This window comes from Trachypithecus francoisi, unplaced genomic scaffold (assembly GCF_009764315.1).
Source record: "Trachypithecus francoisi isolate TF-2019V2 unplaced genomic scaffold, Tfra_2.0 Lachesis_group3, whole genome shotgun sequence".
In the NCBI taxonomy this organism is placed as follows: Eukaryota; Metazoa; Chordata; class Mammalia; order Primates; family Cercopithecidae; genus Trachypithecus; species Trachypithecus francoisi.
In genome coordinates, this window is record NW_022681468.1 from 45,747,298 (window position 1) to 45,757,614 (window position 10,317).

Here is a 10,317-nt window from a genome sequence, read left to right on the forward strand (position 1 = left end):
TACTAAGTGTCAACTTGATTGGATTGAAGGATGCAAAGTATTGAACCTGTGTGTGTCTGTGAAGGTGTTGCCAAAGGAGATTAACATTTGAGTCAGTGGGCTAGGAAAGGCAGACACACCCCTAATCTGAGTGGGCACAATTGAATTGGCTGCCAGCACTGCTAGAATCTAAGCAGGGAGAAAAATGTGAAAACAGAGACTGGCTTAGCCTCCCAGCCTACATCTTTCTCCTGTGCTGGATGCTTCCTTCCCTTGAACACTGGACTCCAAGTTCTTCATTTTTGGAACTTGAACTGGCTCTCCTTGCTCCTTAGCCTGCAGGTGGCCTATTGTGGAACCTTGTAACTGTGTGAGTTATATCTCTATGTTATTTTAATTTGAAATTTCCTAATGACATGTAATGTTGAGCATCTTTTCATATGCTTATTTTCTATTTGCATATATTCTTTGACGAAGTGTCTATTCAGATCGTTTGTCCATTTTAAAATCAGGTTGTTCATTTTCTCGTTGGGTTTTCAGTAATTTTGTATTTTAGATAACAGTTCTTTATCAGATATGTCTTATGCAAATATTTTTTTCCCAGTCTGTGGCTGGTTTTCTCTTCTCTTTTCAACATTTTCAAAAAGAAAATACATAAATATGACGGTTGGTAAGATTGTGATGAAAAAGCATACAGTAGCTCTTATCAGTAGGAATATTACTCCTCCCTAAAGAGCATTTCAGAAATTTGGGGAAGCATTTTTTGTCTCACAACATCACTAGCATTTAGCAAATGGTGTCTGAGAATTCTGGATGTCCTATAAAGTGTGAGAGAATACTGGCCAATGCAGATTTTTTCACATCCCATACAGCTTTCAAATGTCCCACCAGACACTGAAATAGCTGACAAATTTATGAATCATTATGTAATTCCATAACTTTAGTTCATTCTGCATAGAAAAAAGTGTTTTAAACATAGTTTTAATATACACAAAAAGTTTCTAGAAATGCAACTGTATTTATAAATTGCAATTTTTATCTATTTTGTTTAGATTTTTATTAAATAATATTCACCCATTTGGAAAGCACTATCATAATTTACTACACCGCTTAAGCTAATGGACTGTGAAAAAACACTTTTGTATCAGCCTACATTTGTAGCTATTATAATCGCTGTGATTCTACATTTAAATGTAAGCATCTAACTACTTCATTTTGTTTGTTCTGCAATAAAAAGAGCCTACAGATCATACAGCAACATAAATTAATGCTGCAGGCATTTTGCAAAGAGAAAAACCTGGATACAAAAGAGTACGTACTGTATAATTCAATTTATATGACGTTCCAGAACAGACAAAATAAGTATATGGTGAAAACAAATACAATTTCTAGTTCTTTGCTGCTAGTTCCCATATGTCATCCACTATATCTGTGTTTTCCTTTAAGCCCTAAATACATTTATAATAGGTACCTTTAGAGTCTTTGTCTTCTATTTCAAACATCTTGGTTATATAAAGTTGGGCTTTTATTTACCACTTCCCTCTCTTTGATTATGGGTCATATTTTCTTTTTTTCCCTTTTTTTCCATGTCTAGTTATCTTTGATTGCATGCATAATATTATAGATGACACATTGCAAAGAATCTGGATTTTATGCCTTGTTTTAAAGGGCATTTATTTAAATTGCTGGAAGGTCCTCCAAATCCTTTCAGGCTTGGTGTCATTCTGTGTTAGAGTCAGTCTCTTTTGGTTTTGTCCCTTGTCCTAGCATGTGGCTCTTATTTTAAAACTTGGCTTTTATTTTCAAGGTATTTGTTGTCTTAAACGAATGCCTGAGGTGCTCAGTGAAATCTCTGCACTCTGGAGGGACTATAACATGTACAACATCATCTAGTCCAGTGTAATTTTAGGTATCTCTGTTCACCACTCACTCCTACAGTAGCCACTTTCTCCTAGTTCTCATGGTGATTTGTTCTGCACATGTGCAACCCACCTCTACACCCAAGATTTATGGAGAGCCTCATTGCAGAAATCTGTCTGCCTCCATCACATCACTCCTTTCTCTCTTGCGCACAAATTCCAGTCACTTCAACTGTCTTGAACTCTGATCTCTGTCTTCTCAGTTTGGGAAGACCACCATTTTCTACTGGAACTCTACCTCCCAGGGTCAAAGTCTGAAAAATAGTCCTAGGTAGAAGGATGAAATAATTTACATAATGCATATGACTATGAAGCACTTAGCATGATGTCTGCACAGAGTAAATGGCCAATAAATGTTGATTTTTATTATGAAATCCATATTTGATACAAATTTTATTAAAGAAAAAAGTCTTATAAAATGGTATAGAGTAACCTTATTTTTGAAAACAAACATATTGAAATAAATTAAGAAGGATATCTACCAAATAATGTTACTATCAAGTAAGAATATCTTTACCAAACAATATAATTATAGATGCTCTTCAATTGTTAATAATTTACTCCATTATATTTTTTATAATAGGCATTACTTTTTAAAATGAAAGAATTTATTTTAAAATAAATTACTAGGCCGGACACGGTGGCTCAAGCCTGTAATCCCAGCACTTTGGGAGGCCGAGGAGGGTGGATCACAAGGTCAGGAGATCGAGACCATCCTGGCTAACACGGTGAAACCCCATCTCTACTAAAAAATACAAAAAAAAACTAGCCGGGTGAGGTGGCGGGCGCCTGTAGTCCCAGCTACTCAGGAGGCTGAGGCAGGAGAATGGCATAAACCCAGGAGGCGGAGTTTGCAGTGAGCTGAGATCCGGCCACTGTACTCCAGCCTGGGCGACAGAGCGAGACTCCATCTCAAAAAAAGAAAAAAGAAAAAAGAAAATAAATAAATAAATTACTAAAGAGCATTTTGAGGTGTCTGCGTTGAAGAAGAAGAAAGGTGTAAGTCTCTCTACTTAGCCTTGGAGGGAGTGAAATAATTTACCTATCTTCTATACACACTGGGACCTCGGCGTTTTCAGTCCTGTTGGCTGGAGGTACTGCCATTTCTGCCTTTGTAGCCTCTGAGGGAGGCCTGAGTTACTGGCTTGGTTCCCTGACAATATACCAGACTGTAGTAACCCTTCTGAGTTGTGTATTTAACTAGTTAAAAATAATCCTGGAGAAAATTCAGTTAAGTTATAAACCAGTCTTATCTTTTTATTTTTAATCATGCTGTTATATGATCCTTCTCTCTTGGATTGAGATCATTTTTACATTTAACACTCAGTTCTTTCCTCTCCACATATGAGAGAAGGAGTAGAGGATAGCCACACCATCACTACTCCCTTGGTCCTGACACCTGGATCTCCCTGTATCATTGGCTAAGAAAGCACAAGCCATCAGATTCAGACATAAAAGTTGAGCTGCCTCAGCTGGATTGCTGCCATCTCTCTCCCCAACCTTGGGACTTTCTTGAGTAAGTCTATCTTTCTTACAGGAATGTGCTCTCTGGTCAAAAGTAGAGAATAACTACATGAGATTAAAACAAAACATGCATCTACCTGATTCAATATGTTCAAGGGCCCCACTACATGGGGCAATTTAATTGTTGTTTTTTTTTGTTTTTGTTTTTGTTTGGTTTTTTTTGAGACAGTGTCTTGCTCTCACCCAAACTGGAGTGAGGTGCAGGATCATAGGTCACTGTAACCTCTAACCCTGGGGCTCAAGCAATCTTCCCACCTCAGCCTCCCAAGTAGCTAGGACTACAGGCATGCAACATCATGCCCAGCTACATTGGACAGTTTAAAAGTAAAAGCAATTGTCAGTCTCTCTCTAGAGAACATAATCGATTTGACTGAAAAAAATTAATACTGGTTTATCTTTAGCTACCAGGACTACAGACAAACCAAAAAAAAAGGCAGCACATATTTCCTTACTTCCTGGTAGTCATTAAGTTCCTGCTGGCTTCTGGATGTCAGGGGTCCAGAGACAAGTACATATTTTCTTGATAGCACTGCTACAGTACATCTATTTCCATTGTGAAGGGAGAAAATTCAAACAGCAGTTCACCTGCGATTTGAAAGCCTGAAATACTGCTGATTCCCCACAAGGAGGCTCCATTATCAAGTACAACAATTTTCAAAGCGGGAATGCCTCAACCATTTTGAAAAGCAACACATCATAGCTCATTAAACTTTCATAATCTTTAAATGCTTTAACATTCTTATTGATAACAGTTTGGCTCTAACTATCACATAAAAAATTAATCTATCATTTTAGTGCTATGCGAAGCCAAGACAAATGTATCATATATTAAATACATAATTTAATTAATCTGAGTATTTAAACAAGACGGAGTTTTTTTCTCAGTGGAAGGAAGGGAGGATGATTGGTAATCATACTAAAAACAAATGTTCTTATGCTTCAGTTATTACATGTGATCAAAGAGTTGTCACATAGGTTCAACTTTGGCTTTCTAAGTCAGACAAACAAACAAAAGCTTTACCTTGACTAAAATTCTTTATCTTTATAAGGCAAAACATATTGACTGTTAGCTCATTGCCTAATCGATAACACATATGTCATGGCATTATTTTAATATCATTCTTTAACAATAAAACAGTTAATATTTCCTATTAGATGGTATAACATCTTAAAATATTGGTAATAACAGTTCCAAATGGTTATAAATGTATTTGCAGTATTTGAACAGGAAATAGAGACTAAATATATATATAAAGAATTTGCTACAATTTAGATTTCTTTCAATGTATAATGTTGAAACTAGCTTTTCCTTTTGCCTCTTTAATTCTCTGAAAAAGAACTTAGAATGACCTTTAGTGTATAAGTGTTCAATTAACTTTTCATTTAAATTATTTATTTTATATGATGGATGGAATGCATCAGGGCAACTGAGCAATTAGGCAAATTTCTTACATTTGGAAAGTAGAGTTGGGCTTATGATTTTAAAGTTTCTAAGACTTTATTCTTTAGAGAGTAGGATTTTGGATATATCTAGCATTTATTGATTGCCTCTATCAAGCCCTTTGCTTGTATTATTTCATATCAATGGGCCAGATATTACTATTCCCCATTCCATAGATGAAGAAGCTGAGACTCAAGGAAAAATAACTTGTTCAAGATCATATAGTCAGCTAAACAACAGTAGGACTGGGATTAGAACCCACAGCAGGGATGGATGGGAAGAGAGGCAGACAAGGGTGGAAGTTTGGGGATCTCAGAGTGTGGAGGAGGCAGGATGAAATCAAACAAGGGTAGAATCTTATCTGGGAGTTCACAAAAGTAGTAATTTATATCCCTTAGCGTGCCTCCTTTATCCTTATCAGGACCTCTGCAGCTGGATGAATCTCTATTTTTCTAGTCAGTTTAAATCTTAAGCATCAATATTATATTTGAAACATAAGAGTGAAATTGCCTTTCTGTGACATCTTTTTAACTGATTACTGGGCGCTTAGGCAACCAGCTCCTGGATGTCTATTTACTCTTAATAAAGATCAGGATTGCACCTAGCTAGCCTCACTAATAGAGTAGACCTTGTGGCCATCTTTCATAGCAGCCTGAGGCAAGCTGTCCCGAATTCACTGGAACTTGCTGATTTCCCCTGTGCACCCGAAAGAACCTGGTTCTCTTAGTGATGTCCAGTCAGCCTGAATAACTCTACTGTTTCTCCTCTGCCAGGACACCACCTACCCTGTCGACGGTGGTGAAAATCTGCACCCTCTTATTTACCTTCATATCTGGGGAGCCTCTCCTATCCTTCTCACAAGGATAAAAGGAGATTGCATTAAAACTCACTTTGATTACTCTTAGCTTACATACAGACCCACCTCTTTAGAGGAAAGGGGAGTTTCTCCCAGTTCTGTCTTTGGAAATGGGAGGCTAGTCTTGAAGTCTTAGACTAATACAGATAGATCATTCATCACAAAGACTGTCTCTGGAAACCGAAAAAGGTAAGATTCTCTTAGAAACTGTGGGGTGGGTGTGGTGGTACATGCTCATAATCCCAGCACTTCGGGAGGCCAAGGTGAGCAGATGGCTTGGACCCAGGAGTTCAAGACCAGCCTGGGCAACGTGGTGAAACGCCATCTCTACGAAATACAAAAAAAATTTAGTTGGGCATGGTGGTGCATGCCTGTAGTCCTAGCTACTGAGGAGGTGGAGATGGGAGGATTGCTTGAGCCCAGGGAGGTTGACACTGCAGTGAGCCAAGATCATACCACTGCACTCCAGCCTGGGTGATAGAGTGAGATCCTGCCTCAAAAAAATAAGTAAATAAGTAAAATATAAATGAAAAGAAAGAAAGAAACTGCACAATAAGACAAGGGCAGGGTGGAGAGTTTGTCTTAATTACACAAGACATCCATACAAAATGACAACACCCCTTTAAAACATACAAAGTCACGTAACTTCAGAATTTCAAGATTTGGTTAAAAAAAAGAGAAAAGAAAGGATGGAAAATGTGATACTGTATACATTTTCTGCTCTTTTTTTGCTACTGAACATTCTCTAATGAATGTCTCCTAAACATCTTTCTGTGACCTACTTTGAAAGGAGAAGAGAAGGGAGGGAAGAACAGAGAGGAGACTAAAGAGAGATAAGAAGAGGGAAGGAAGAAGAAGGGGTTAAGGAGGGAGTGAAGAAGCTAAAGAAAATTTACAAAAGAAAGGAAGAAGGAGAGAGTTGTCTGCAATTATGGTGTATCAGGTGAGCAATGAACACTTTGTGCATTTATTCGTTTGACACACAGTTACTGAGCATCTATTATGTGTCAGGCTCTCAGATCCCAGCAGAAAGTGGTGAAACAGATAGCTGTCTTATGCAGCACATAGACTGGGCGAGTCACAAAATTTGTAAAATAAAGTAAATTAGGTTGCAAATACACTCTTAGTTCACTTTATTTTTACATTATTCGTCTCATCCTCCATAACAATGCCTCTCATTATTCTACTCATAAACCCAGTAAATATAAATGAGCCACTCTAGACTATCAAAATATACCATTGTCTCAAAAAATGTTTTTCAATGTAAGTATATTTGTACTTTCGCTTTCTTAATTGGAGCAATGTTTTTGTATTACTGCGTGTCTACACATTTTTTAAAGAGCTGATAAGATGTTTGTTCATTTCCATATAGTCAATCGGCCTATTTGCAAAATTTTCCTGAAAAATAGGTAGTGGAAAAAAGTCAGAGTCAAGAGTGGATTTTATTCTAAGTCAATAATTGGGGTAAATGCAAACAAAAATAATCAGAAATTACACAAAGAATATTGGATTTAACATGAGATGGATAACCTGACAGCCTCTTCTAAAACAAATAAAATACTCTTGTGTATCAAAGTGCTTAAGTCCATAACAGAGGTGAACTTGAGGTCAATGCTGTCAAATAATTTTTAAATAGTTTCCAGATTTTTTTTTTTTTTTACCTTTGGTGCTGAAAAGGTTAATCAACTTTATATACTTACAACATACCTTCAATTTATCAAACTGCAGGTATAATAGTCAAAATATTTAACAACCAATATGGTATGAACACAGATGCTGCTTCTATATCTTAAAATGTATTTTTCAGCATCCTGGCTGAATAAACATACTCTCTAATTATGGGGAAAGTGGTGTGTCATTAGCATGGAATGAAGTTCCCCTCCTGGTCTGTTAAAAATTAAGCTATTCCTTTCACTAATTTTGTCCTCAAATAGTATAGCTGACATGGAAAAAGGGGACAGGACATTCTTCCTGAACATATTCTCTGCTTTGGAGAACTTCTCAACCTTTCTAAAATATTGTGTTGGTATTCCGGTTATTGACATGATGTGGAAAAGATGTAGAGGATACAGTTTGAAAGAAATGTCAGTTTATTTAGTACACATTGAAACATCAATAGTCATGCTGTGAGACACAGAGCAAGAGGTTGAAACGTGGACTGTTAAGTGCTGGCTTCCACAGATGTGAGAACCTAGATATACTTTGGGACTGCATTTCAAACAACCACAGGTTCTGGGGGAGGCAGGACTGCTGTTCTACAATGGGGAAGGAGAGAATAGGTTTGCTCCGTGTGATATACTGGGGCATCTCTTAGTGTTCTCCTGTTTAAAGTTGACAGTGAAGGAACAGTGCAGCACATTGGCCCTTAAGGAGGGCATAGTGAGCAGGGCTTCGATGGCACAGTAATGAGGGTCTGGGTCACCCCATAGGCAAGTCACCCAGACTAATGGAGGTGCCATCGAAAAGTAATGAGAATTCAAAATGGGTAGTAGAGAAGAAAGATGTTGAATATTAGTTGCAACTCTTCAATCAGGTGCAGCAGTGGGGATTATACTTCATCCCACCAACTTTCCTTTTGTGAATTTCACTTGAAAAGAGACCAGCCGAAAGGAAGCTATTCCCAGGTGGTGTGAATGATTTATAGAAAGCAAATGGGTCTGAGCAGTTCAAAGGATGGACTGAATGGATAATGTGGTGTCTTGCTCAGATACCTGCTTCGGGACCAAGGCATTCATTTCCCCAGCTGTCGGAATTATTACCTGTTGATGGCTCAGAGCAAATCCCTCCCCAAGAATTGCCCACAAGTGAAAGGAATTTCTTCGCCCAACATTATGCCCACTCCCCTGGTGCAGCCCACATCCAACGACTGGTCACTGTGGAGCTATACAAATCAGGCCCCCTTGCCTTAATTTGGAACAACCCTGAAAGGCCAGCGTAGCTTCCAAGCTCCTGTAGGATTAGCTGAGATTTTTTTTGCAATTACGTCACAATTCGACTCTCTTTTTGCTCAATCCTTGTTCCTTTATGTCTCACAATTTTTATCTTGAGACCATTGCACAATAAACTTCCCATACACAAATCTGTTTCTCTTTTTCCTGGGAAATACGACATGAGAGTATCATATTAAGTATTTAAAAAATATGTAGGAAATGTATGTTTGTGACATATTTTATCAAAAAATGCTAGAAATATGCTATGCTTGAGTTTATTTTAACTAATTAACAAACCTCAGTAAAGGAAATGTAAAGATGTCACAACAGAAGAATATTTGGCAATCAGCTGTAAATCACTGGACAGGCATTTAAAGCATGCTATTTGGATGGCTATGCTTCATTTTTAAGTAATTCATATGTGTTCAGCCAAATCAAATAAACTGCTTTAGTTCTTTTCATAACATTTGAGGTTAATAAAATAAGTAAAAGTGTTGATGAGCTTTCACTTTTCCATGTTTTTAATTTATGAAACATTTTTAAACTAAGCTTTGTAGTCATGAAACATGCTTTTACACTTAAGGTTTATTGATTTTCTACCTCATGCTTTCAATAGTTCGACTTACTTTGTCTAATATGACAAGTTCAGAATTCATTAAACATTATTTTGTTGAAATTTTATTTCTCTAAATGGGAGGTTCTACATTAAATGTCTTTAAAAGTTCATTTCACAACTATATTGATGCTAACGAGGCCTGAGAGATAGTAAGTGATAAAGCAAAACTGTAGAAGCTGTTCAAGCATGTTTGTTTGTTTGTTTGTTTGTTTTGAGACGGAGTCTTGCTCTGCCGCCCAGGCTGGAGTGCAGTGGCCGGCTCTCAGCTCACTGCAAGCTCCGCCTCCCAGGTTGACGCCATTCTCCTGTCTCAGCCTCCCGAGTAGCTGGGACTACAGGCGCCCGCCTCGTCGCCCGGCTGGTTTTTTGTATTTTTTTTTTTTTTTTTTTTTTTTTTTTTTTTTTTTTTTTTTTTTTTGAGACGGAGTCTCGCTCTGTCGCCCAGGCTGGAGTGCAGTGGCCGGATCTCAGCTCACTGCAAGCTCCGCCTCCGGGTTTACGCCATTCTCTCGCCTCAGCCTCCCGAGTAGCTGGGACTACAGGCGCCCGCCATCTCGCCCGGCTAATTTTGTATTTTTTTTTTTTTTTAGTAGAGACGGGGTTTCACCGTGTTAGCCAGGATGGTCTCGATCTCCTGACCTCGTGATCCGCCCGTCTCGGCCTCCCAAGTGCTGGGATTACAGGCTTGAGCCACCGCGCCGGCCGGTTTTTTGTATTTTTTAGTAGAGACGGGGTTTCACCGTATTAGCCAGGATGGTCTCGATCTCCTGACCTCGTGATCCGCCCGTCTCGGCCTCCCAAAGTGCTGGGATTACAGGCTTGAGCCACCGCGCCCGGCCTGCATGTTTGTTTTTTATAACAACTCAGAGATTATTATTCACAAACCATACAATTTATCCTTTAAAGCATACAATTCAGTGGTTTTTAGTATATTCACAGACTTGTGCAACTCTCACCACTATCTAACTTCCTAATCTAAAAAGAAATCCCATACCCACTAGTTATTCCTCTGCATTTCCCTCTCCTTCCGGTCTCTGGCAAACACTACTCTC

The 10,317-nt window shown here is 38.3% G+C and overlaps 1 long non-coding RNA gene across 1 annotated transcript; it reads left to right on the top strand.

The window, feature by feature from the left end:
- Positions 1–1,209: 1,209 nt before the first annotated feature.
- LOC117071164 lies at positions 1,210–6,551 on the top strand. The gene is made up of 3 exons (XR_004432172.1): positions 1,210–1,290; positions 3,253–3,414; positions 6,510–6,551. It is a non-coding gene; the product is annotated as an uncharacterized LOC117071164 (long non-coding RNA).
- The last annotated feature ends 3,766 nt before the right edge of the window (positions 6,552–10,317 follow it).